Below are 27,342 nucleotides of genomic sequence, written 5' to 3' on the forward strand. Positions count from 1 at the left end.
ACAATGCATGGTCGTCTCATTAAAATACACTTTCCTTATCTGCTGATGATGAGTTCAGTCATTCTTAAATGATTGTTAATTTACTCCAAAGCTCTCTTACATTCTATAAATGACTTCACAGGAACTGAGAGCCAGAAAAGCAGATTGCTCTGACTCCCTTGTCTCTGATAGTCGTTAACATGTTATCCCCAATGTTTTAGTGCCTCTACTCCATGAAGGGTGGCTGACTGGCGCTCAGCATTCCAAGTCTGGAACGTGAGACTAGAGGCAGTGCACGCAAGACTAGGCTAGAGCACGGCTTTATCTAGATAACTCAACAACTCACAAGACTAGGCTAGAGCACGGCTTTATCTAGATAACTCAACAACTCACAAGACTACGCTAGAGTATGACTTTATCTAGATAACTCAACAACTCACAAGACTACGCTAGAGCATGGCTTTATCTAGATAACTCAACAACTCACAAGACTACGCTAGAGCATGGCTTTATCTAGATAACTCAACAACTCACAAGACTACGCTAGAGCATGACTTTATCTAGATAACTCAACAACTCACAAGACTACGCTAGAGCATGGCTTTATCTAGATAACTCAACAACTCACAAGACTACGCTAGAGTATGACTTTATCTAGATAACTCAACAACCCACAAGACTACGCTAGAGCATGGCTTTATCTAGATAACTCAACAACTCACAAGACTGCCCTTGAAGAAGCAAACATTAGTGCAGATATGAAAAATTATATTTGTGCCGATACAGTAGGAAACATACTTCGAGGACACAGAAGGAGAAGGACAAATTATTATAACTTCAATTGTAATAAAAAATAATAGCTCATTTATACTTGAAATATAACCCAGGAGTGCATCATTGCAAAGCCTTCTTCTTGACATTGACAATTAATCCACAGATGAACCAGCAAACACGCGTCCTGTGAGAACAACTCCAGAACGGAAAATGGAAGCTACGACAGAGAGTTCCATATGGAGGGGAGGTCTGTAGCTGGCTTCATAGAGGGGTGTAGAGCAGGATGGCTTGACACACAAGCACCCAAACTGCTCACATCACTGAGGATGCTGGGATAGTGGAGGTGGCAGGTGATGGGTGAATTCTAGAGCGAGAGAAGGAGAGAGAATATTGACATCTACAGCAACTCAAAACGCATTGCCATCGCCTCATCAGAAAGATAAGAAGAATACTACACATCTCATGGTTTGCTGACTAACCCAAAGGGAACTCCAACTAACCTTTATGGCTCTATTCAATCCGTATCGCGGAAGTACAGCGTTACAGCTCCATTGAAATGTAAAGGCAATATTTCCACCTTAGCGGATACTGCATTCCCAGTAAATGCTGCATTTCACTACACTCGCAATAACATCTGCTAACCATGTGGATGTGACCAATAAGATTTGATTTGCATATATCGGCTCCATCGGAAATTACCTTTACATTTCTATTGTGTTATCTGTAACGCTGCAGCAACACAGACTGAATAGAGCACTAAGACGTTCTCTGAGGATCAGAACCCCAGGATTGAAGGTGAGCCTCCAGTCTTCAGCACCATTCCTCCTTAATGTCAGCAGCTGCCCTCATTAAGCAGCAGTTCATCAGCCAGGGGAATAGCTGTATCTGTTGGTCTGTCTCACTGGGGTCACCCTCGTTCGCTTTATTGCTCTGGCCTATTGGGCTGGCCCCTCACTGGCTTTGCATGTTCCATCTGTGAGATCATCTCTGGGATCAGTCTTGTGACTGCAGGTGTCTATGTGCATCCCGGCATACCTGCATGTGAAGAGTTTATTTCCAAAACTCTATATCCACCAATTTTTCACATTGTGTTTTTTCATCAGAAATGATTGCTTATGGGTACCTTCATGCTTGTGTAAAATATAACAGTTATTTGTTAGATATTTGTTACACTTCACTGTGTAAAAGCTAGCAGTACTACTTATTTATCTGAGAGTGAGCCTGATATATAACATTATGCAAAATAACATGATTATTTGTCTCTATGAAACCATGAAGTAACAGATTTTAAACAGCGTCTGTCATTGAACAATAAACAATAAGCTAATTTACCAACATTTCTGAAAATGGATATCTATCTTTTTGGAATGCAACTCTTCATGTGTATCTAGCCTGCATTAGTGTGCATATGTAGCCCTATCAAATGCATGCATACGTGTGTTCCTCTCCCTTACACTCACTGTGATCCCTGCATGATTTCGGCCAGTTTCTCGTGGTAGTACTCATAGTTGTCCTGGCAGTCCTCCCAGGGGGTGAACGTTAGGTCGTTGTTCTCTACAAAAGTGTCCCAGACATAGGTGAAGTCCATGGGCTTCATCATCCTCAGCTTGCAGCCCGCTTGAGACAGAGCATTTAGCCCCGCTTGGATCTCTTGCTCCTCCCACTCAAACAGCCGGGCTGAAAATAGGGTCATCTTGACGGTCTTCCTGCCCGGAGGGCCTCTGCGATCTTAGCCGTGCAGGCCGCACAGGGGCTGGATGACATGTACCTGGGACAGGGGAGGGGGTAAAGATGAATTAGGCACATGTGAGGAGGTCATAGAGAGGGTTCTAATCTTTTAATTTAGTGCTGCTAACTTCCTGTGAAACGGGCCACAGCTATCTGTGTAGATACTATGTGTATGTATGTGCGACTGTGTATTTGACATGTGACAGAGTGACAGTGTACTTGAGAGATAGTTACCAGGTGACAGGTTATTTGACCGATAGTTACCAGGTGACAGTGTATGTGAGAGATAGATACCAGGTGACAGTGTATTTGAGAGTTACGCACCAGGTGACAGTGTATTTGAGAGATACGCACCAGGTGACAGTGTATTTGAGAGATACGCACCAGGTGACAGTGTATTTGAGAGTTACGCACCAGGTGCCAGTGTATTTGAGAGATACGCACCAGGTGACAGTGTATTTGAGAGATACGCACCAGGTGACAGTGTATTTGAGAGTTACGCACCAGGTGACAGTGTATTTGAGAGATACGCACCAGGTGACAGTGTATTTGAGAGATACACACCAGGTGACAGTGTATTTGAGAGTTACGCACCAGGTGACAGTGTATTTGAGAGATACACACCAGGTGACAGTGTATTTGAGAGATAGATACCAGGTGACAGGTTATTTGACCGATAGTTACCAGGTGACAGTGTATGTGAGCGATAGATACCAGGTGACTGTATGTTTGAGAGATACAAACCAGGTGACAGTGTATTTGAGAGATACGCACCAGGTGACAGTGTATTTGAGAGATACGCACCAGGTGACAGTGTATTTGAGAGTTACGCACCAGGTGACAGTGTATTTGAGAGATACGCACCAGGTGACAGTGTATTTGAGAGATACGCACCAGGTGACAGTGTATTTGAGAGATACACACCAGGTGACAGTGTATTTGAGAGATACGCACCAGGTGACAGTGTATTTGAGAGATACACACCAGGTGACAGTGTATTTGAGAGATACACACCAGGTGACAGTGTATTTGAGAGTTACGCACCAGGTGACAGTGTATTTGAGAGTTACGCACCAGGTGACAGTGTATTTGAGAGATACACACCAGGTGACAGTGTATTTGAGAGTTACGCACCAGGTGACAGTGTATTTGAGAGATACGCACCAGGTGACAGTGTATTTGAGAGATACGCACCAGGTGACAGTGTATTTGAGAGATACGCACCAGGTGACAGTGTATTTGAGAGATACACACCAGGTGACAGTGTATTTGAGAGATACGCACCAGGTGACAGTGTATTTGAGAGTTACGCACCAGGTGACAGTGTATTTGACAGCAGGGTCGTAGTCTGGGAGAGTCTGGAGGAAGAAGGCCTGCTCAGCGTTCATCCTCCAGGTAACCTCTCATCAGACCATCATCAGCTTTGCCCTTGTCCACCAGGTAACACAGGAACGTCTTGTTCCGACCTGACGAGTACTCCACGTTCTTGAACTGGAACTTGAATTGGAACGGGTCGATGCGGTCCCTGGATGGAGAGGGAATAGGGGGATGGGGTTAATTAACGAATGGGAGAAGGGTTCTCTATCGTCAGTACACTGTTCAAGGTTATGGAGGTCTGATTTAACATTTTGTCATCCCAAACTTAATTGATTGTGTTATAGTATGTCATATTATTATTATGAAGTGTGTACAGTTCCACAACATGACCTGTGTGTTATAACCGCTGTTCACATGTGCCTCTCCTTAGATAGCACCCCAGTTACTGTAACATATGTTTCAGTTTGGTTCTCTCCCACAAATATTTACACAACCGGTATGCAGGATGGCTTTAAATACACTCCTGGGGGCATTTTACCCCCTGGATCAGTGACCTCTGTCATTTAAAACCAGACAAACAAAGACAAACCGAAACAGGGGATCAGAGGGGGTGGCTGCCTGGCTGGAACAGCAGACAGATGAAAGAGCTGGCAGCACGGTAGGGCAGAGCAGGGCGGGGTAGAGTAGGGTAGGGCAGGGTAGAGCAGGGCAGGGCAGGGCAGGGTAGAGCAGGCAGAAAGACAGGAGTACAGGACTCATTTTAGTCGTAGACTAGCTCTGTATTATTAGCCCTCTGACTCAATGACCCACTTCAACATTAACCATGGCAAGACCAGGGCAGGCCCAGCAGGCCTCATTGTGGCCCGCGGCAGCGGCCAAGATCACCCCACTGGTACAGTGGATGGTCAGTACTAACTGCACAGGACAGAGGTACAGTACTACACTATCTAGCTAGAAACACAATTATACTCACAAACCCTGATCTTCACCCTTATTATAGCCCTAACACTAAGATGAAAACAAGAGCAAATAGCTTACACTTGTGCTCATCAGTTTGGACAATATTTCCACATTGTCCCTGTCTAGTAATCATCTAGGCAGTTATATTTGGTGATGTGGTCAGATGGTGATAACAGTCACTTGAAACGATAGTTTTAGTGACTCACCACAAACTAAAAGAAGTGCATACTCTAGCCTTGTAAAAATGACTTTTAGCATCTTCTCTTCAAATCGGTCACACCTCTCCAGTTCTTCCTCTCAATAAGGTATGTCCAAGGATTCTGGAAACCTGACCCAGTTCAAATGTTTTGATTATGAGATGGCAATTGTGAAAATAGCAGGGCCGAGTCGTGTGTGTATAATGGAGGCTAACAATGAATGGCTAGTGAACTGGGAAGTGACTCCTACAGTGATCATTGAGTCATCCACAGGCTCTGTCCACAGAGAAGGGTGTTGTTTATCCCTTTCATTTCGTCAACTGTGTGCTATACAGTACATATTGCATTTTGTTGCAGTGTCAACAAATGTAACCCCCAACACAGTGACACCAGATGGTGGGGTGATAAAAAGACAGAGGGTATTTCCTTACCCTGGGCTGCTCCTACGAACCAACACTCTCACACCTCATCCACCCTGCACAGAATCCTAAACACATATCAACTCAGAATGGAACAATCCCTTAAAGCTGTAACTTAACCAAGCCCCTCACTGCTGCAACATGACCCAGTATGCTAACACACCAACTCACCCAATGACTGTGCAACTTTATAGGCCTCTAATGGTCAACCAATGACTGGACCGGATGGAATTTGTGGAAGCACATTTAAGCCCCCAGAAGTCCATTGAAATAAATGCCTGTGGAATTGATTTAACCAGTTTCTACCAAACATGGAAACATACTCTATTATTGATTAGATAAGCAGACAACACTATGAAGGTAATGAAAACTTTCGATGAAACTATCTTGTACAGTTTAACTTAATTTTGGATATCATTTTACTTTATGGTAAAACTCAGTGACTATGTTCTGCCTGACCTTTGACCTCTTATTTTAGAGTGACACTGCTGTCACAATGTTAAGTCGTATGGACAGTCACAACGAAACCACTGTGGACGTTCCAGTGTTTCACAGTGTTCTAGTGTTCAACAGAGTTCTACGGTGTTCCACAGTGTTCTAGTGTTCAACAGAGTTCTACGGTGTTCCACAGTGTTCTAGTGTTCAACAGAGTTCTACGGTGTTCCACAGTGTTCTAGTGTTCAACAGAGTTCTACGGTGTCCCACAGTGTTCTAGTGTTCAACAGAGTTCTACGGTGTTCCACAGCATTCTAAACACATATCCTCCTGTCACATTGGAATGACAGTGGATATCTCTCTCCATAATGGCAGAAGCAACCCTCATCATCCCTCTAAAGGTCATTAGGCAACACTTCAGTTCTGTCTACTTTGGTAACAACTATGTAATTACTCAGCTATAGATATTAATTGCAGATTATTATACAGTAGGAAACAATACATGAATTGTGATTCCATGTCACTTTGTTCCCCCCAACATAAAACATGAGATCAAAGCAGCAGGAGACATACAGTACAGACACACATGGTATCTGTTGTCACCCAGCCTTCCATGATCTCCCAAGGAGGAAGCTCAATGGGTTCGTACTCTCCATCTGCTCCGTTAGCCTCCACCGCCCCGTTAGCCATGTCTTTATTAGCTGTGGCTCCCTCCTCCATTGGGACCTCTCCGTTCCCCTCCACCTTCTACCCAAACACCAGGACCTTTTCCTCTTTCTTCACTAAACTTGACTTCACCTTCCTCTTCATCTCTGTATTCACCTCTTTCTTGATCTCCACCACTATCTTTGTTGTCCTCTCTTTCTTCCTAACCATCAGTTTGCTGTTGGCAGTAGCACCATTCTTGTCGGCCATGGTGACTGGTCTTGGAATGGTAGTCCTGTGAGTGTGAGGAGTGTGTGTGTGAGTGAGGTATATGAGAAGGGGAGGGGGCTGGGGGTTGAAGCAGAAATAGGGAAAGAAGACAGGAGGGTTACAGAGAGAGAGAGAGAGAGGGGAACAAGGGGGAACAGAGAGAGAGAGAGAGAGAGGGGGGAACGGGGTAACGGAGAGAGATAGAGGGGAACAGGGGTAATGGAGAGAGATAGAGGGGAACAGGGGGTAGCAGAGAGAGAGATAGAGGGGAACAAGGGGGAACAGAGAGAGGGAGAGAGAGAGAGGGGAACGGGGTAACGGAGAGAGATAGAGGGGAACAGGGGGTAACGGAGAGAGAGATAGAGGGGAACAAGGGGGAACAGAGAGAGAGAGAGAGAGAGGGGAACGGGAGGTAGCAGAGAGAGAGGGGAGGGGGCGGGAGGTAGAGAGAGAGAGAGGGGAACAGGAGGTAGCAGAGAGAGAGGGGAACAGGAGGTAGCAGAAAGAGGGGAACAGGAGGTAGCAGAGAGAGAGAGAGGGGGGAATGGGAGATAGCAGAGCAGAGAGAGATAGAGGGGAACAGGGGGCAGCAGAGAGAGGGAGGAGAGAGAGAGGGAACAGGGGGTAGCAGAGAGAGAGGGAGAGAGAGAGAGGGGGAACAGGGGTAGCAGAGAGAGAGAGAGGGGAACAGGGCGTAGCAGAGAGAGAGAGGGGAACAGGGGGTAGCAGAGAGAGATAGAGGGGAACAGGGGGTAGCAGAGAGACAGAGAGGGGAACAGGGGGTAGCAGAGAGAGAGAGAGAGGGGAACAGGGGGGGGAACAGGGGTTAGAGAGAGAGAGAGGGGAACAGGGGGTAGCAGAGAGAGAGAGGGGAACATGGGGTAGCAGAGAGAGAGAGAGAGAGGGGAACAGGGGGTAGCAGAGAGAGAGAGAGAGAGAGGGGAACAGGGGGTAGCAGAGAGAGAGAGAGAGAGAGGGCAACAGGGGGTAGCAGAGAGAGAGGGAGAGAGGGGAACAGGGGGGGTAGCAGAGAGAGAGAGAGGGGAACAGGTGGTAGCAGAGAGAGAGAGGGGCAACAGGGGGTAGCAGAGAGAGCGAGAGGGGAACAGGGGGTAGCAGAGAGAGAGAGAGGGGGAACAGGGGGTAGCAGAGAGAGAGAGAGGGGCAACAGGGGGTAGCAGAGAGAGAGAGCGAGAGAGGGAACAGGGGGTAGCAGAGAGAGAGAGAGGGGAACAGGGGGTAGCAGAGAGAGAGAGAGGGGAACAGGTGGTAGCAGAGAGAGAGAGGGCAACAGGGGGTAGCAGAGAGAGAGCGAGGGGAACAGGGGGTAGCAGAGAGAGAGGGGTAGGGGGTAGCAGAGAGAGAGAGGGGGGAATGGGAGATAGCAGAGAGAGAGAGGGGAACAGGGGGTAGCAGAGAGAGAGAGAGGGGGAACAGGGGGTAGCAGAGAGAGAGAGAGAGAGGGCAACAGGGGGTAGCAGAGAGAGAGAGAGAGAGGGGGCAACAGGGGGTAGCAGAGAGAGAGAGAGGGGAACAGGGGGTAGCAGAGAGAGAGAGAGGGGAACAGGTGGTAGCAGAGAGAGAGAGGGGAACAGGGGGTAGCAGAGAGAGAGAGAGGGGAACAGGGGGTAGCAGAGAGAGCGAGAGAGAGGGGAACAGGGGGTAGCAGAGAGAGAGAGAGAGGGGAACAGGGGGTAGCAGAGAGAGAGAGAGGGGAACAGGTGGTAGCAGAGAGAGAGAGGGGCAACAGGAGGTAGCAGAGAGAGAGCGAGGGGAACAGGGGTAGCAGAGAGAGAGGGGTAGGGGGTAGCGGAGAGAGAGAGGGGGGAACGGGGTAGCAGAGAGAGAGGGGGAATGGGAGATAGCAGAGAGAGATAGGGAACAGGGGTAGCAGAGAGAGATAGAGGGGAACAGGGGGTAGCAGAGAGAGATAGAGGGGAAAAAGGGGTAGCAGAGAGAGAGAGGGGGAAAAGGGGGTAGCAGCGAGAGAGAGGGGGGACAGGGGGTAGCAGAGAGAGAGAGAGGGGAACGGGGTAGCAGAGAGAGAGAGGGAGAGAGAGAGAGGGAACAGGGGGTAGCAGAGAGAGATAGAGGGGGGAAAGGGGGTAGCAGAGAGAGAGAGGGGGGGAAAGGGGGTAGCAGAGAGAGAGAGGGGGGAACAGGGGGTATGCAGAGAGAGAGAGGGGAACAGGGGGTAGCAGAGAGAGAGGGAGAGAGAGAGGGGAACAGGGGGTAGCAGAGAGAGAGAGTGGGGAAAAGGGGTTAACAGAGAGAGAGAGGGGGAAAAGGGGGTAGCAGAGAGAGAGAGGGGGAACAGGGGTTAGCAGAGAGAGAGAGGGGAAAAGGGGGTAGCAGAGAGAGAGAGGGGGAACAGGGGGAACAGAGAGAGAGAGAGAGAGAGGGGAACAGGGGTAGCAGAGAGAGAGACAGAGGGGAACAGGAGGTAGCAGAGAGAGAGGGGGAACAGGAGGTAGCAGAGAGAGAGAGGGGGACGGGAGGTAGCAGAGAGAGAGGGGGGAACGGGCGGTAGCAGAGAGAGAGAGAGAGCGGGGGGGACAGGAGGTAGCAGAGAGAGAGGGGAACAGGAGGTAGCAGAGAGAGGGGAACAGGAGGTAGCAGAGAGAGGGGGGGAACGGGAGGTAGCAGAGAGGGGGGGGAGGTAGCAGAGAGAGAGAGGGGGAATGGGAGATAGCAGAGAGAGATAGAGGGGAACAGGGGGTAGCAGAGAGAGAGGGGAACAGGAGGTAGCAGAGAGAGAGGGGAACGGAGGTAGCAGAGAGAGAGGGGGGGGCGGGAGGTAGCAGAGAGAGAGAGGGGGGGAACAGGAGGTAGCAGAGAGAGAGGGGAACAGGAGGTAGCAGAAAGAGGGGAACAGGAGGTAGCAGAGAGAGAGAGGGGGGAATGGGAGATAGCAGAGAGAGATAGAGGGGAACAGGGGGTAGCAGAGAGAGAGGGAGAGAGAGAGAGGGGAACAGGGGGTAGCAGAGAGAGAGGGAGAGAGAGAGAGGGGAACAGGGGGTAGCAGAGAGAGAGAGGGGAACAGGGGGTAGCAGAGAGAGAGAGGGGAACAGGGCGTAGCAGAGAGAGAGAGAGGGAACAGGGGGTAGCAGGAGAGAGATAGAGGGGAACAGGGGGTAGCAGAGAGACAGAGAGGGGAACAGGGGGTAGCAGAGAGAGAGAGAGGGGAACAGGGGGTAGCAGAGAGAGAGAGGGGGAACAGGGGTAGCAGAGAGAGAGGGGGGAACAGGGGTAGCGGAGAGAGAGGGGGAACGGGGTAGCAGAGAGAGAGAGGGGGGGAATGGGAGATAGCAGAGAGAGATAGGGGAACAGGGGGTAGCAGAGAGAGATAGAGGGGAACAGGGGGTAGCAGAGAGAGATAGAGGGGGGGGCAACAGGGGGTAGCAGAGAGAGAGAGTGGGGAAAAGGGGTAGCAGAGAGAGAGAGGGGGGGAAAAGGGGGGGAGCAGCGAGAGAGAGGGGGGAACAGGGGTAGCAGAGAGAGATAGAGGGAACGGGGTAGCAGAGAGAGAGGGAGAGAGAGAGAGGGGAACAGGGGGTAGCAGAGAGAGATAGAGGGGGGAAAGGGGGTAGCAGAGAGAGAGAGGGGGAACAGGGGTATGCAGAGAGAGAGAGGGGAACAGGGGTAGCAGAGAGAGAGGGAGAGAGAGAGAGGGAACAGGGGGTAGCAGAGAGAGAGAGGGGGAAAAGGAGTTAACAGAGAGAGAGAGAGGGGGGGAAAGGGGGTAGCAGAGAGAGAGAGGGGGAACAGGGGGTAGCAGAGAGAGAGAGAGGGGAAAGGGGGTAGCAGAGAGAGAGAGGGGGAACAGGGGGAACAGAGAGAGAGAGGGGGAACAGGGGGTAGCAGAGAGAGAGACAGAGGGGAACAGGAGGTAGCAGAGAGAGGGGAACAGGAGGTAGCAGAGAGAGAGAGGGGGGACGGGAGGTAGCAGAGAGAGAGAGGGGAACGGGCGGTAGCAGAGAGAGAGAGAGCGGGGGGACAGGAGGTAGCAGAGAGAGGGGAACAGGAGGTAGCAGAGAGAGGGGAACAGGAGGTAGCAGAGAGAGAGGGGGAACGGAGGTAGCAGAGAGAGAGAGAGGGGAAAAGGGGGTAGCAGAGAGAGAGGGGGAGGGGGTAGCAGAGAGAGAGAGGGGGGAATGGGAGATAGCAGAGAGAGATAGGGGAACAGGGGGTAGCAGAGAGAGAGAGAGGGGAACAGGGGGTAGCAGAGAGAGAGAGGGGAACAGGGGGTAGCAGAGAGAGAGAGGGGGAACAGGGGGGTAGCAGAGAGAGAGAGAGAGAGAGAGGGCAACAGGGGGTAGCAGAGAGAGAGAGAGGGGAACAGGGGGTAGCAGAGAGAGAGAGAGGGGAACAGGTGGTAGCAGAGAGAGAGAGGGGAACAGGGGGTAGCAGAGAGAGAGAGAGGGGAACAGGGGGTAGCAGAGAGAGAGAGAGAGGGGAACAGGGGGTAGCAGAGAGAGAGAGAGGGGAACAGGGGGGTAGCAGAGAGAGAGAGAGGGGAACAGGTGGTAGCAGAGAGAGAGAGGGCAACAGGAGGTAGCAGAGAGAGAGCGAGGGGAACAGGGGGTAGCAGAGAGAGAGGGGTAGGGGGTAGCGAGAGAGAGAGGGGAACAGGGAGCAGAGAGAGAGGGGGGAATGGGAGATAGCAGAGAGAGATAGGGAACAGGGGGTAGCAGAGAGAGAGAGGGGAACAGGGGGTAGCAGAGAGAGATAGAGGGAACAGGGGGTAGCAGAGAGAGAGAGTGGGGAAAAGTGGGTAGCAGAGAGAGAGAGGGGGGAAAAGGGGTAGCAGCGAGAGAGAGGGGGAACAGGGGGTAGCAGAGAGAGAGAGAGGAACAGGGCAGCAGAGAGAGAGGGAGAGAGAGAGAGGGGAACAGGGGGTAGCAGAGAGAGATAGAGGGGGGGGAAAGGGGGTAGCAGAGAGAGAGAGGGGGAACAGGGGGTATGCAGAGAGAGAGAGGGAACAGGGGGTAGCAGAGAGAGAGGAGAGAGAGAGAGAGAGGGGAACAGGGGGTAGCAGAGAGAGAGAGTGGGGAAAAGGGGTTAACAGAGAGAGAGAGAGGGGGAAAAGGGGGTAGCAGAGAGAGAGAGGGGGAACAGGGGGTAGCAGAGAGAGAGAGGGGGAAAAGGGGGTAGCAGAGAGAGAGAGGGGAACAGGGGGAACAGAGAGAGAGAGAGAGAGGGGGAACAGGGGGGTAGCAGAGAGAGAGACAGAGGGGAACAGGAGGTAGCAGAGAGAGAGGGGAACAGGAGGTAGCAGAGAGAGAGAGGGGGACGGGAGGTAGCAGAGAGAGAGAGGGGAACAGGGGGGTAGCAGAGAGAGAGAGAGAGCGGGGGGACAGGAGGTAGCAGAGAGAGAGAGGGGAACAGGGGGTAGCAGAGAGAGGGGAACAGGAGGTAGCAGAGAGAGAGGGGGGGAACAGGGGAGGTAGCAGAGAGGGGGCGGAGGTAGCAGAGAGAGAGAGGGGGGGAATGGGGGTAGCAGAGAGAGAGAGGGGGAACAGGGGGTATGCAGAGAGAGAGAGGGGGGGAACAGGGGGCAGAGAGAGAGGGAGGGGCGAGAGAGGGGAACAGGGGTAGCAGAGAGAGAGAGAGGGAAAAGGGGTTAACAGAGAGAGAGAGAGAGGGGGAAAAGGGGGTAGCAGAGAGAGAGGGGGAACAGGGGTAGCAGAGAGAGAGGGGGAAAAGGGGGTAGCAGAGAGAGAGAGGGGGAACAGGGGGAAGAGAGAGAGAGAGAGAGAGGGGGAACAGGGGTAGCAGAGAGAGAGACAGAGGGGAACAGGAGGTAGCAGAGAGAGAGGGGAACAGGAGGTAGCAGAGAGAGAGAGGGGGGGACGGGAGGTAGCAGAGAGAGAGGGGGGCAGGAACGGGCGGTAGCAGAGAGAGAGAGAGAGAGGGGGGACAGGAGGTAGCAGAGAGAGAGGGGAACAGGAGGTAGCAGAGAGAGGGGAACAGGAGGTAGCAGAGAGAGAGGGGGAACGGGAGGTAGCAGAGAGGGGGGCGGGAGGTAGCAGAGAGAGAGAGAGGGGAATGGGAGATAGCAGAGAGAGATAGAGGGGAACAGGGGGTAGCAGAGAGAGAGGGGAACAGGAGGTAGCAGAGAGAGAGGGAACGGGAGGTAGCAGAGAGAGAGGGGGGCGGGAGGTAGCAGAGAGAGAGAGGGGGAACAGGAGGTAGCAGAGAGAGAGGGGGAACAGGAGGTAGCAGAAAGAGGGGAACAGGAGGTAGCAGAGAGAGAGAGGGGAATGGGAGATAGCAGAGAGAGATAGAGGGGAACAGGGGTAGCAGAGAGAGAGGGAGAGAGAGAGAGGGAACAGGGGGTAGCAGAGAGAGAGGGAGAGAGAGAGAGGGGAACAGGGGGTAGCAGAGAGAGATAGAGGGGAACAGGGGGTAGCAGAGAGAGAGAGAGGGGGAACAGGGCGTAGCAGAGAGAGAGAGGGGAACAGGGGTAGCAGAGAGAGAGAGAGGGGGGAACAGGGGGTAGCAGAGAGACAGAGAGAGGAACAGGGGTAGCAGAGAGAGAGAGAGAGGGGAACAGGGGTAGCAGAGAGAGCGAGAGAGGGGAACAGGGGGTAGCAGAGAGAGAGGGGGGGAGGGGGTAGCGGAGAGAGAGAGGGGGAACGGGGTAGCAGAGAGAGAGGGGGAATGGGAGAGATAGCAGAGAGAGATAGGGGAAAAGGGGTAGCAGAGAGAGAGAGGGGGAACAGGGGGTAGCAGAGAGAGAGAGGGGGAAAAGGGGGTAGCAGAGAGAGAGAGGGGGAACAGGGGGAACAGAGAGAGAGAGAGAGAGGGGGAACAGGGGTAGCAGAGAGAGAGACAGAGGGGAACAGGAGGTAGCAGAGAGAGAGGGGAACAGGAGGTAGCAGAGAGAGAGAGGGGGGACGGGAGGTAGCAGAGAGAGAGGGGGGGAACGGGGGTAGCAGAGAGAGAGAGAGCGGGGGGACAGGAGGTAGCAGAGAGAGAGGGGAACAGGAGGTAGCAGAGAGAGGGGAACAGGAGGTAGCAGAGAGAGAGGGGGGAACGGGAGGTAGCAGAGAGAGAGCGAGGGGAACAGGGGGGTAGCAGAGAGAGAGGGGGGAACAGGGGGTAGCAGAGAGAGAGAGGGGGAATGGGAGATAGCAGAGAGAGATAGGGGAACAGGGGGTAGCAGAGAGAGAGAGAGGGGAACAGGGGTAGCAGAGAGAGAGAGGGGAACAGGGGGTAGCAGAGAGAGAGAGAGGGGAACAGGGGGTAGCAGAGAGAGAGAGGAGGAGAGGGAACAGGGGTAGCAGAGAGAGAGGAGGGGAACAGGGGGTAGCAGAGAGAGAGAGAGGGGAACAGGTGGTAGCAGAGAGAGAGAGGGGAACAGGGGGTAGCAGAGAGAGAGAGAGGGGGAACAGGGGGTAGCAGAGAGAGGGGTAGAGAGAGAGGGAACAGGGGGTAGCAGAGAGAGAGAGAGAGGGGAACAGGGGGTAGCAGAGAGAGAGAGGGGAACAGGTGGTAGCAGAGAGAGAGAGGGCAACAGGAGGTAGCAGAGAGAGAGCGAGGGGAACAGGGGTAGCAGAGAGAGAGGGGTAGGGGGTAGCGGAGAGAGAGGGGGGAACGGGGTAGCAGAGAGAGAGGGGGGAATGGGAGATAGCAGAGAGAGATAGGGGAACAGGGGTAGCAGAGAGATAGAGGGGAACAGGGGTAGCAGAGAGAGAGAGATAGAGGGGAACAGGGGTAGCAGAGAGAGAGAGAGGGGGAAAAGGGGGTAGCAGAGAGAGAGAGGGGGGAAAGGGGGTAGCAGCGAGAGAGAGGGGGAACAGGGGGTAGCAGAGAGAGAGAGGGGAACAGGGGTAGCAGAGAGAGAGGAGAGAGAGAGAGGGGAACAGGGGGTAGCAGAGAGAGATAGAGGGGGGGAACAGGGGGTAGCAGAGAGAGAGAGGGGGAACAGGGGGTAGCAGAGAGAGAGAGGGGGAACAGGGGTAGCAGAGAGAGAGGGAGAGAGAGGAGGGGAACAGGGGGTAGCAGAGAGAGAGAGAGGGGGAAAGGGGGTTAACAGAGAGAGAGAGAGGGGGAAAAGGGGGTAGCAGAGAGAGAGAGGGGGGAACAGGGGGTAGCAGAGAGAGAGAGGGGGAAAAGGGGGGGTAGCAGAGAGAGAGGGGGAACAGGGGGAACAGAGAGAGAGAGAGAGAGAGGGGAACAGGGGGTAGCAGAGAGAGAGAGACAGGGGGAACAGGAGGTAGCAGAGAGAGAGGGGAACAGGAGGTAGCAGAGAGAGAGAGGGGGACGGGGTAGCAGGTAGCAGAGAGAGAGGGGGGAACGGGCGGTAGCAGAGAGAGAGAGAGGGGGGGGACAGGAGGTAGCAGAGAGAGAGGGGAACAGGAGGTAGCAGAGAGAGGGGAACAGGAGGTAGCAGAGAGAGAGGGGGGAACGGGGAGGTAGCAGAGAGGGGGCGGGGGTAGGAGAGAGAGAGGGTAGCAGAGAGAGAGAGGGGGAATGGGAGATAGCAGAGAGAGAGAGGGGAACAGGGGGTAGCAGAGAGAGAGGGGGAACAGGGGTAGCAGAGAGAGAGGGGGGAACAGGGGGTAGCAGAGAGAGAGAGAGGGGGCAAACAGGGGTAGCAGAGAGAGAGAGGGGAGCAGGGGGAACAGGAGGTAGCAGAGAGAGAGGAGAGAGAGGAGGTAGCAGAGAGAGGGGAACAGGAGGTAGAGAGGGGGAAGAGAGAGAGAGAGGGGAACAGGGGGTAGCAGAGAGAGAGAGAGGGAACAGGGGGTAGCAGAGAGAGAGGGAGAGAGGGAGGGGAACAGGGGGTAGCAGAGAGAGAGAGAGGGGGGGAACAGGGGGTAGCAGAGAGAGATAGAGGGGAACAGGGGTAGCAGAGAGAGAGGAGAGGGGAACAGGGGGTAGCAGAGAGAGAGAGAGGGGAACAGGGGGTAGCAGAGAGAGAGAGAGAGGGGAACAGGGGGTAGCAGAGAGAGAGAGAGAGGAACAGGGGGTAGCAGAGAGAGAGGGGAAGAGGGGAACAGGGGAGAGAGAGGAGGGGGAAAGGGGTAGCAGAGAGAGAGAGGGGGAACAGGGGGCAGCAGAGAGAGAGAGGGGAACAGGGGGTAGCAGAGAGAGATAGAGGGGAACAGGGGGTAGCAGAGAGAGATAGAGGGGAACAGGGGGTAGCAGAGAGAGAGAGTGGGGAAAGGGGGTAGCAGAGAGAGAGAGGGGGGAAAGGGGGTAGCAGAGAGAGAGAGGGGGAAAAGGGGGTAGCAGAGAGAGAGAGAACAGGGGAACAGAGGGGAGCAGAGAGAGATAGAGGGGAACAGGGGTAGCAGAGAGAGAGGGAGAGGTAGAGAGAGGGGGAAAGGGGGTAGCAGAGAGAGATAGAGGGGGGAACAGGGGGTAGCAGAGAGAGAGAGGGGGAACAGGGGGTAGCAGAGAGAGAGAGGGAACAGGGGGTAGCAGAGAGAGAGAGAGGAGAGAGAGGGGAACAGGGGGTAGCAGAGAGAGAGAGGGGAACAGGGGTTAGCAGAGAGAGAGAGAGGGGGAAAGAGAGGGAGCAGAGAGAGAGAGGGGGGAACAGGGGGTAGCAGAGAGAGAGAGGGGAAAAGGGGGTAGCAGAGAGAGAGAGAGAGGGGAACAGGGGGTAGCAGAGAGAGAGAGAGAGGGGGAACAGGGGGTAGCAGAGAGAGAGAGAGTAGGGGGTAGGGGAACAGGGGGAACAGAGAGAGAGAGAGAGGGGGAAAAGGGGTAGCAGAGAGAGAGAGGGGGAACAGGGGGTAGCAGAGAGAGAGAGGGAACAGGGGGTAGCAGAGAGAGAGAGGGGAACAGGGGGAAGCAGAGAGAGAGAGAGAGAGGGGGGGAACAGGGGTAGCAGAGAGAGAGATGGGGAAAGGGGGCAGGAGAGAGAGGGGGAACAGGGGGTAGCAGAGAGAGAGAGAGGGGGGAACAGGGGGCAGAGAGAGAGAGGGGGAAAAGGGGGTAGCAGAGAGAGAGAGAGGGGAACAGGGGTAGCAGAGAGAGAGAGAGGGGAACAGGGGTAGCAGAGAGAGAGGGGGGAAAAAGGAGTTAGAGAGAGAGAGGGGAACAGGGGGTAGCAGAGAGAGATAGGGGGGGAACAGGGGGTAGCAGAGAGAGAGAGGGGGAACAGGGGGTAGCAGAGAGAGAGGGGGAACAGGGGTAGCAGAGAGAGAACAGGGGGTAGAGAGAGAGAGGGGGAACAGGGGGTAGCAGAGAGAGAGAGGGGGGAACAGGGGTAGCAGAGAGAGAGAGAGGGGGAAAGGGGGTAGCAGAGAGAGAGAGGGGGAACAGGGGGTAGCAGAGAGAGAGAGAGGGGAACAGGGGGTAGCAGAGAGAGAGAGAGGGGAACAGGGGGTAGCAGAGAGAGAGAGAGAGAGGGGAACAGGGGGTAGCAGAGAGAGAGAGGGGGGAAAGGAGTTAGCAGAGAGAGAGAGAGGGGGGAAAAGGGGGTAGCAGAGAGAGAGAGGGGGAACAGGGGGTAGCAGAGAGAGAGAGGGGGAACAGGGGGTAGCAGAGAGAGAGAGGGGGGAACAGGGGGAACAGAGAGAGAGAGAGAGGGGGAACAGGGGGTAGCAGAGAGAGAGAGAGGGGAACAGGAGGTAGCAGAGAGAGAGGGAACAGGAGGTAGCAGAGAGAGAGAGGGGGGACGGGAGGTAGCAGAGAGAGAGGGGGAACGGGCGGTAGCAGAGAGAGAGCGAGAGGGGGGGGACAGGGGGTAGCAGAGAGAGAGGGAACAGGAGGTAGCAGAGAGAGGGGGGAACAGGAGGTAGCAGAGAGAGAGGGGGGGAACGGGAGGTAGCAGAGAGAGAGAGGGGAACAGGGGGTAGCAGAGAGAGAGGGGTAGGGGGTAGCAGAGAGAGAGAGGGGGAATGGAGATAGCAGAGAGAGATAGGGGAACAGGGGGTAGCAGAGAGAGAGAGGGGAACAGGGGGTAGCAGAGAGAGAGAGGGAACAGGGGGTAGCAGAGAGAGAGAGAGGGGAACAGGGGTAGCAGAGAGAGAGAGAGAGGGGAACAGGGGGTAGCAGAGAGAGAGAGAGGGGAACAGGGGGTAGCAGAGAGAGAGAGAGGGGAAAGGTGGTAGCAGAGAGAGAGAGGGGAACAGGGGGAAGCAGAGAGAGAGAGAGAGGGGGAACAGGGGTAGCAGAGAGAGAGAGAGAGGGGAACAGGGGGTAGCAGAGAGAGAGAGAGAGGGGAACAGGGGTAGCAGAGAGAGAGAGGGGAACAGGTGGTAGCAGAGAGAGAGAGGGGGGAACAGGAGGTAGCAGAGAGAGAGCAGGGGAACAGGGGTAGCAGAGAGAGAGGGGTAGGGGGTAGGGAGAGAGGGGGGAACGGGGTAGCAGAGAGAGAGGGGGAATGGGAGATAGCAGAGAGAGAGGGGGAACAGGGGGTAGCAGAGAGAGAGAGAGGGGAACAGGGGTAGCAGAGAGAGATAGAGGGGAACAGGGGGTAGCAGAGAGAGAGAGAGTGGGGAACAGGGGTAGCAGAGAGAGAGAGGGGGAACAGGGGGTAGCAGAGAGAGAGAGGGGGAACAGGGGTAGCAGAGAGAGAGAGGGGGGACAGGGGTAGCAGAGAGAGAGGGAGAGAGAGAGAGGGGAACAGGGGGTAGCAGAGAGAGAGGAGAAAAGGGGGTAGCAGAGAGAGAGAGGGGGAACAGGGGGTAGCAGAGAGAGAGAGGGGAACAGGGGGTAGCAGAGAGAGAGAGAGAGAGAGAGGGGGAACAGGGGGTAGCAGAGAGAGAGAGGGGGAACAGGGGTAGCAGAGAGAGAGAGAGAGGGGAACAGGGGTAGCAGAGAGAGAGAGGGGGAACAGGGGGTAGCAGAGAGAGAGGGGGAAAAGGGGGTAGCAGAGAGAGAGAGGGGAACAGGGGGAAGCAGAGAGAGAGAGAGAGAGAGGGGAACAGGGGGTAGAACAGAGAGAGAGAGAGAGGGGAACAGGGAACAGGTAGCAGAGAGAGAGGGAGAACAGGGGGGGGACAGAGAGAGAGAGAGAGGGGAACAGGGGGTAGCAGAGAGAGAGAGAGGGGGAAAAGGGGGTAGCAGAGAGAGAGAGGGGAACAGGGGGTAGCAGAGAGAGAGGGGGAACAGGGGAAGCAGAGAGAGAGAGGGGGAACAGGGGGAACAGAGAGAGAGAGGGGAACAGGGGGTAGCAGAGAGAGAGAGAGGGGGAACAGGGGGTAGCAGAGAGAGAGGGGAACAGGAGGTAGCAGAGAGAGGGGGGGGAACGGGAGGTAGCAGAGAGAGAGGGGAACAGGGGTAGCAGAGAGAGAGAGAGGGGGGACAGGAGGTAGCAGAGAGAGAGGGGAACAGGAGGTAGCAGAGAGAGGGGGAACAGGAGGTAGCAGAGAGAGAGGGGGGAACAGGGGTAGCAGAGAGAGAGAGAGGAACAGGGGTAGCAGAGAGAGAGAGGGGGAACAGGGAGATAGCAGAGAGAGATAGGGGGAACAGGGGGTAGCAGAGAGAGAGGGGAACAGGAGGTAGCAGAGAGAGAGGGGGAACAGGGGGTAGCAGAGAGAGAGGGGGAACAGGGGTAGCAGAGAGAGATAGAGGGGAACAGGAGGTAGCAGAGAGAGAGGGAACAGAGGTAGCAGAGAGAGGGGAACAGGGGGTAGCAGAGAGAGAGAGGGGGAACAGGGGGCAGCAGAGAGAGAGAGAGGGAACAGGGGTAGCAGAGAGAGAGAGAGAGGGGAACAGGGGGTAGCAGAGAGAGAGAGAGGAGGGGAACAGGGGTAGCAGAGAGAGATAGAGGGGAACAGGGGCAGAGAGAGAGAGAGAGAGAGAGGGAACAGGGGAGAGAGCAGAGAGAGAGAGAGGGGAACAGGGGGTAGCAGAGAGAGAGAGAGGGGAACAGGGGGTAGCAGAGAGAGAGAGAGGGGAACAGGGGTAGCAGAGAGAGAGAGAGGGGAACAGGGGGTAGCAGAGAGAGAGAGAGAGGAGAACAGGGGTAGCAGAGAGAGAGAGAGGGGAACAGGTGGTAGCAGAGAGAGAGAGGGGAACAGGGGGTAGCAGAGAGAGAGGGGAACAGGGGGTAGAGAGAGAGAGAGGGGGAACAGGGGTAGCAGAGAGAGAGAGGGGGAACAGGGGTAGCAGAGAGAGAGAGAGGGGGAACAGGGGGTAGCAGAGAGAGAGAGGGGGAACAGGGGGGAACAGAGAGAGAGAGAGAGAGAACAGGGGTAGCAGAGAGAGAGAGGGGAACAGGAGGTAGCAGAGAGAGAGAGGAACAGGAGGTAGCAGAGAGAGAGAGGGGGACAGGGGGTAGAGAGAGAGAGGGGGAACGGAGGTAGCAGAGAGAGAGAGGGGGGGGGAACAGGAGGTAGCAGAGAGAGAGGGAACAGGAGGTAGCAGAGAGGGGGAACAGGAGGTAGCAGAGAGAGAGGGGGAACAGGAGGTAGCAGAGAGAGAGAGAGGGGAACAGGGGTAGCAGAGAGAGAGGGGCAGGGGGTAGCAGAGAGAGAGAGGGGGAAGGGGGTAGCAGAGAGAGGGGGGAACAGGGGGTAGCAGAGAGAGAGAGGGGAACAGGGGGTAGCAGAGAGAGGGGAACAGGGGGAATAGCAGAGAGAGAGAGGGGAACAGGGGTAGCAGAGAGAGAGAGAGAGAGGGAACAGGGGGTAGCAGAGAGAGAGAGAGGGGAACAGGGGGTAGCAGAGAGAGAGAGAGGGGAACAGGGGTAGCAGAGAGAGGGAACAGGGGGGAGCAGAGAGAGAGAGAGGGGAACAGGGGGAGCAGAGAGAGAGAGAGAGGGGAACAGGGGGTAGCAGAGAGAGAGAGAGGGGAACAGGGGGTAGCAGAGAGAGAGAGAGGGGAACAGGTGGTAGCAGAGAGAGAGAGAGGGCAACAGGGGGTAGCAGAGAGAGAGAGAGAACAGGGGTAGCAGAGAGAGAGGGGTGGGGGTAGAGAGAGAGGGGGAACAGGGGGTAGCAGAGAGAGAGGGGGAACAGGGGTAGCAGAGAGAGAGAGGGGAACAGGGGGTAGCAGAGAGAGAGAGAGGGAACAGGGGGTAGCAGAGAGAGAGAGAGGGGAACAGGGGGTAGCAGAGAGAGAGAGAGAGGGGGAAACAGGGGGTAGCAGAGAGAGAGGGGGAACAGGGGTAGAGAGAGAGAACAGGGGTAGCAGAGAGAGAGAGAGGGGGACAGGAGGAGAGAGAGGGGAACAGGGAGCAGAGAGAGGAGGGGGAACAGGGGGAGCAGAGAGAGAGAGAGGGGAACAGGGGGCAGCAGAGAGAGAGAGGGAACAGGGGGTAGCAGAGAGAGAGAGAGAGAGAGAGGGGGAACAGGGGGTAGCAGAGAGAGAGAGAGGGGGAACAGGGGGTAGCAGAGAGAGAGAGAGAGGGGAACAGGGGTAGCAGAGAGAGAGAGAGAGGGAACAGGGGTAGCAGAGAGAGAGAGAGGGGAAACAGGGGGCAGCAGAGAGAGAGAGAGGGGAACAGGGGGTAGCAGAGAGAGAGGGGTAGCAGAGAGAGGGGAACAGGGGGTAGCAGAGAGAGAGAGAGAGGGGAGGGGTAGAGAGAGGGGGAACAGGGGTAGCAGAGAGAGAGAGGGGAACAGGAGGTGCAGAGAGAGAGGGGGCAACAGGGGTAGCAGAGAGAGAGAGAGGGGAACAGGGGGTAGCAGAGAGAGAGAGGGGGAACAGGAGAGAGAGAGAGAGAGAGGGGGAACAGGAGGTAGCAGAGAGAGGGGAACAGGGGGTAGCAGAGAGAGAGAGGGGAACAGGGGTAGCAGAGAGAGAGAGAGGGAACAGGGGGCAGGTGGAGAGAGAGAGAGGGGAACAGGGGTAGCAGAGAGAGAGAGGAGGGGAACAGGGGTAGCAGAGAGAGAGAGAGGGGGAACAGGGGTAGCAGAGAGAGAGAGAGAGGGGAACAGGGGGTAGCAGAGAGGGAGAGAGAGAGAGGGGAACAGGGGTAGCAGAGAGAGAGAGAGAGAGGGGAACAGGGGGTAGCAGAGAGAGAGAGGGGAACAGGGGTAGCAGAGAGAGAGAGAGGGAACAGGGGGTAGCAGAGAGAGAGAGAGGGGAACAGGGGGTAGCAGAGAGAGGGGAACAGGGGTAGCAGAGAGAGGAGAGGGGAACAGGGGTAGCAGAGAGAGAGAGAGGGGGGAACAGGGGTAGCAGAGAGAGAGAGAGGGGAACAGGGGTAGCAGAGAGAGAGAGAGAGGGGTAGCAGAGGGAGTGGAGAGAGAGGGTTAGAGAGAGAGAGGGGGAACAGGGGGTAGCAGAGAGAGAGAGGGGAACAGGGGTAGCAGAGAGAGAGAGAGAGGGGAACAGGGGGTAGCAGAGAGAGAGAGAGGGGGAACAGGGGTAGCAGAGAGAGAGAGAAACAGGGGGTAGCAGAGAGAGAGAGAGGGGAACAGGGGGTAGCAGAGAGAGAGAGGAGGGGAACAGGGGTAGCAGAGGGAGGGGAACAGGGGGTAGCAGAGAGAGAGAGAGGGGAACAGGGGTAGCAGAGAGAGAGAGAGAGGGGAACAGGGGGAGCAGAGAGAGAGAGAGAGGGAACAGGGGTAGCAGAGAGAGAGAGAGGGGAACAGGGGGTAGCAGAGAGAGAGGGGAACAGGGGGTAGCAGAGAGAGAGAGGGGAACAGGGGGGTAGCAGAGAGAGAGCGAGGGGAACAGGGGTAGCAGAGAGAGAGAGGGGAACAGGGGGTAGCAGAGAGAGAGGGGGGAACAGGGGGTAGCAGAGAGAGAGAGAGGGGAACAGGGGGTAGCAGAGAGAGAGAGAGGGGAATGGGGGTAGCAGAGAGAGAGAGGGAACAGGGGGCAGCAGAGAGAGAGAGAGGGGAACAGGGGTAGCAGAGAGAGAGAGGAGGGCAACAGGGGTAGCAGAGAGAGAGAGAGAGGGAACAGGAGGTAGCAGAGAGAGAGAGAGGGGAACAGGGGGTAGCAGAGAGAGAGAGGGAAACAGGGGTAGAGAGAGAGAGAGAGGGGAACAGGGGGTAGCAGAGAGAGAAGAGAGAGAGGGAACAGGGGGTAGCAGAGAGAGAGAGAGAGGGAACAGGGGGTAGCAGAGAGAGAGAGAGGGGAACAGGGGTAGCAGAGAGAGAGAGAGGGAGAGGGAACAGGGGTAGCAGAGAGAGAGAGAGGGGGAACAGGGGGTAGCAGAGAGAGAGAGGGGAACAGGGGGTAGCAGAGAGAGAACAGGGGTAGCAGAGAGAGAGGGGGACAGGGGGTAGCAGAGAGAGAGAGGGGAACAGGGGTAGCAGAGAGAGAGAGAGGGGAACAGGGGGTAGCAGAGAGAGAGAGAGGGGAACAGGGGGGTAGCAGAGAGAGAGAGGGGGAACAGGGGGTAGCAGAGAGAGAGAGGGGAACAGGGGTAGCAGAGAGAGAGAGGGGGAACAGGGGTAGCAGAGAGAGAGAGGGGGAACAGGGGTAGCAGGGTAGAACAGAGAGAGAGAGGGGGAACAGGGGTAGCAGAGAGAGGGAGGGGGAACAGGGGTAGCAGAGAGAGAGAGAGAGGGAAAGGGGGTAGCAGAGAGAGAGAGAGGGGAACAGGGGGTAGCAGAGAGAGAGAGAGGGAACAGGGGGTAGCAGAGAGAGAGAGAGAGAGGGGAACAGGGGTAGCAGAGAGAGAGAGGGGGAACAGGGGGTAGCAGAGAGAGAGAGAGGGAACAGGGGGTAGCAGAGAGAGAGGGGGAACAGGGGTAGCAGAGAGAGAGAGGGGGAAAAGGGGGTAGCAGAGAGAGAGGGGGAACAGGGGTAGCAGAGAGAGAGAGAGGGGAACAGGGGGTAGCAGAGAGAGAGAGAGGGGAACAGGTGGTAGCAGAGAGAGAGAGGGAACAGGGGGTAGCAGAGAGAGAGAGAGAGGGGAACAGAGGGGTAGCAGAGAGAGAGAGAGGGGACAGGAGGTAGCAGAGAGAGGGGGAACAGGGGTAGCAGAGAGAGAGAGGGGGAACAGGAGGTAGCAGAGAGAGAGAGAGAGGGGAAGAGGGGGAATGGGGATAGCAGAGAGAGAAGAGAGGGGAACAGGGGGAGAGAGAGAGGGGAACAGGGGTAGCAGAGAGAGAGGGAGGGGTAGCAGAGAGAGAGGGGGCAGGAGGGTAGCAGAGAGAGAGAGGGGGAACAGGGGTAACAGAGAGAGAGAGGGGAACAGGGGGTACCAGAGAGAGAGGGGAACAGGGGGTAGCAGAGAGAGAGAGGGGGAACAGGGGTAGCAGAGAGAGAGAGAGGGTAACAGGGGGTAGCAGAGAGAGAGAGAGGGGGGAACAGGGGTAGCAGAGAGAGAGAGGGGGAACAGGGGGTAGCAGAGAGAGAGAGAGGGGAACAGGGGTAGCAGAGAGAGAGAGAGAGGGGAAGGGAACAGGGGTAGCAGAGAGAGAGAGAGGGGGAACAGGGGTAGCAGAGAGAGAGAGAGGGGAACAGGGGGTAGCAGAGAGAGAGAGAGGGAACAGGGGGTAGCAGAGAGAGAGAGGGGAACAGGGGTAGCAGAGAGAGAGAGGGGGAACAGGGGTAGCAGAGAGAGAGAGAGAGGGGAACAGGGGTAGCAGAGAGAGAGAGGGGGAACAGGGGTAGCAGAGAGAGAGAGGGGGGAACAGGGGGTAGCAGAGAGAGAGAGAGAGGGGAACAGGGGTAGCAGAGAGAGAGAGAGGGGAACAGGGGGTAGCAGAGAGAGAGAGAGGGGAACAGGGGGTAGCAGAGAGAGAGAGGGCAACAGGGGTAGCAGAGAGAGAGAGAGGAGGGGTAGAGAGAGAGAGGGGGAACAGGGGGTAGCAGAGAGAGAGAGAGGGGAACAGGGGGTAGCAGAGAGAGAGAGAGGGGGAACAGGGGGTAGCAGAGAGAGAGAGAGAGGGGAACAGGGGTAGCAGAGAGAGAGAGAGGGGAACAGGGGTAGCAGAGAGAGAGAGAGGAACAGGGGGGAGAACAGAGGGGTAGCAGAGAGAGAGAGGGGAACAGGGGTAGCAGAGAGAGAGAGGGGGAACAGGGGTAGCAGAGAGAGAGAGAGGGGAACAGGGGGAAGAGAGAGAGAGAGAGGGGAACAGGGGGTAGAGAGAGAGAGGGGGAACAGGGGTAGCAGAGAGAGAGAGAGGGGAACAGGGGTAGCAGAGAGAGAGAGAGAGGGGAAACAGGGGGTAGCAGAGAGAGAGAGGGGGAACAGGGGTAGCAGAGAGAGAGAGAGGGGGAACAGGGGTAGCAGAGAGAGAGAGAGGGGAACAGGGGTAGCAGAGAGAGAGAGAGGGGAACAGGGGGTAGCAGAGAGAGAGAGAGGGGAACAGGGGTAGCAGAGAGAGAGAGAGAGGGAACAGGGGTAGCAGAGAGAGAGAGAGGGGAACAGGGGGTAGCAGAGAGAGAGGGGAACAGGGGTAGCAGAGAGACAGGGGAGGGGTAGCAGAGAGAGAGAGAGGGAAACAGGGGTAGCAGAGAGAGAGAGGGGGAACAGGGGGAGAGAGAGAGAGAGAGAGAGAGGGAACAGGGGGTAGCAGAGAGAGAGAGGGGAACAGGGGTAGCAGAGAGAGAGAGAGGGGAACAGGGGGTAGCAGAGAGAGAGAGAGGGGGAACAGGGGTAGCAGCAGAGAGAGAGAGAGAGAGGGAACAGGGGGTAGCAGAGAGAGAGAGAGAGAGAGGGGAACAGGGGTAGAGAGAGAGAGAGGGGAACAGGGGTAGCAGAGAGAGAGAGAGGGGAACAGGGGTAGCAGAGAGAGAGAGAGGGAACAGGGGGTAGCAGAGAGAGAACAGGGGTAGCAGAGAGAGAGAGAGAGAGCAGAGAGAGAGGGGAACAGGGGTAGCAGAGAGAGAGAGGGGGGGGAACAGGGGTAGCAGAGAGAGAGAGGGGAACAGGGGGTAGCAGAGAGAGAGAGGGGAACAGGGGTAGCAGAGAGAGAGAGAGAGAGGGCAGGGGGTAGAGAGAGAGAGAGGGGAACAGGGGTAGCAGAGAGAGAGAGAGGGGAACAGGAGGATAGTAGCAGAGAGAGAGAGAGGGGAACAGGGGTAGCAGAGAGAGAGAGGGGGAACAGGGGTAGCAGAGAGAGAGAGAGGGGAACAGGGGGTAGCAGAGAGAGAGAGGGGGGAACAGGGGGTAGCAGAGAGAGAGGGGGGAACAGGGGGTAGCAGAGAGAGAGAGGGGGGACAGGGGTAGCAGAGAGAGAGAGAGGGAACAGGGGGTAGCAGAGAGAGAGAGAGGGAACAGGGGGTAGCAGAGAGAGAGAGAGGGGAACTGGGGTAGCAGAGAGAGAGAGGGGGAACAGGGAGGTAGCAGAGAGAGAGAGAGGGGAACAGGGGGTAGCAGAGAGAGAGAGAGGGGAGAGATAGGGGAACAGGGGTAGCAGAGAGAGAGGGGGGAACAGGGGTAGCAGAGAGAGAGGGGAACAGGGGTAGCAGAGAGAGAGAGGGAACAGGGGGTAGCAGAGAGAGAGAGGGGAACAGGGGGTAGCAGAGAGAGAGAGAGGGAACAGGGGGTAGCAGAGAGAGAGAGAGGGGGGGAACAGGGGTAGCAGAGAGAGAGAGAGAGAGGGAACAGGGGTAGCAGAGAGAGAGAGAGGGAACAGGGGTAGCAGAGAGAGAGAGAGGGGAACAGGGGTAGCAGAGAGAGAGAGAGGGAACAGGGGGTAGCAGAGAGAGAGAGGGGGAACAGGGGGTAGCAGAGAGAGAGAGAGGGGGGAACAGGGGGTAGCAGAGAGAGAGAGAGGGGAACAGGGGGTAGCAGAGAGAGAGAGAGGGAACAGGGGTAGCAGAGAGAGAGAGGGGAACAGGGGTAGCAGAGAGAGAGAGAGAGGGAACAGGGGGTAGCAGAGAGAGAGAGAGAGGGGAACAGGGGGTAGCAGAGAGAGAGAGAGAGGGGAACAGGGGGTAGCAGAGAGAGAGAGAGGGAACAGGGGGTAGAGAGAGAGAGAGAGGGGGAACAGGGGGTAGCAGAGAGAGAGAGAGAGGGGAACAGGGGGTAGCAGAGAGAGAGAGAGGGGAACAGGGGGTAGCAGAGAGAGAGAGAGGGGAACAGGGGGCAGAGAGAGAGAGAGGCAGAGAGGAGGAACAGGGGTAGCAGAGAGAGAGAGAGGGGAACAGGGGGTAGAGAGAGAGAGGGGGAACAGGGGGTAGCAGAGAGAGAGAGAGGGAACAGGGGGAAGCAGAGAGAGAGAGAGAGGGGAACAGGGGTAGCAGAGAGAGAGAGAACAGGGGTAGCAGAGAGAGAGAGGGGAACAGGGGTAGCAGAGAGAGAGAGAGAGGGAACAGGGGTAGCAGAGAGAGAGAGAGAGGGAACAGGGGTGTAGCAGAGAGAGAGAGAGGGGGGCAACAGGGGGTAGCAGAGAGAGAGAGAGAGGGGGAACAGGGGGTAGCAGAGAGAGAGAGGGAACAGGGGGTAGCAGGAGAGAGAGAGGGAACAGGGAGAGAGAGAGAGAGAGAGGGAACAGGGGGTAGCAGAGAGAGAGAGAGGGGAACAGGGGTAGCAGAGAGAGAGGAGGGGGAACAGGGGTAGAGAGAGAGAGAGAGGGGAACAGGGGGTAGCAGAGAGAGAGAGAGAGGGGAACAGGGGGGTAGCAGAGAGAGAGGGGGGGAACAGGGGGTAGGAGAGAGGGGCAGGGTAGGGGTAGCAGAGAGAGAGAGAGGGAACAGGGGGTAGCAGAGAGAGAGAGAGGGGAACTGGTGGTAGCAGAGAGAGAGAGAGGGGAACAGGGGGTAGCAGAGAGAGAGAGAGGGGAACAGGGGGTAGCAGA

The 27,342-nt window shown here is 55.9% G+C and overlaps 1 pseudogene; it reads right to left on the minus strand.

The window, feature by feature from the left end:
* Nucleotides 1–2,209: 2,209 nt before the first annotated feature.
* Nucleotides 2,210–6,724, minus strand: LOC115125675 (C->U-editing enzyme APOBEC-2-like; annotated as a pseudogene).
* Nucleotides 6,725–27,342: the final 20,618 nt, after the last annotated feature.

This window comes from Oncorhynchus nerka, linkage group LG2, assembly GCF_034236695.1.
Source record: "Oncorhynchus nerka isolate Pitt River linkage group LG2, Oner_Uvic_2.0, whole genome shotgun sequence".
Classification (NCBI taxonomy): Eukaryota; Metazoa; Chordata; class Actinopteri; order Salmoniformes; family Salmonidae; genus Oncorhynchus; species Oncorhynchus nerka.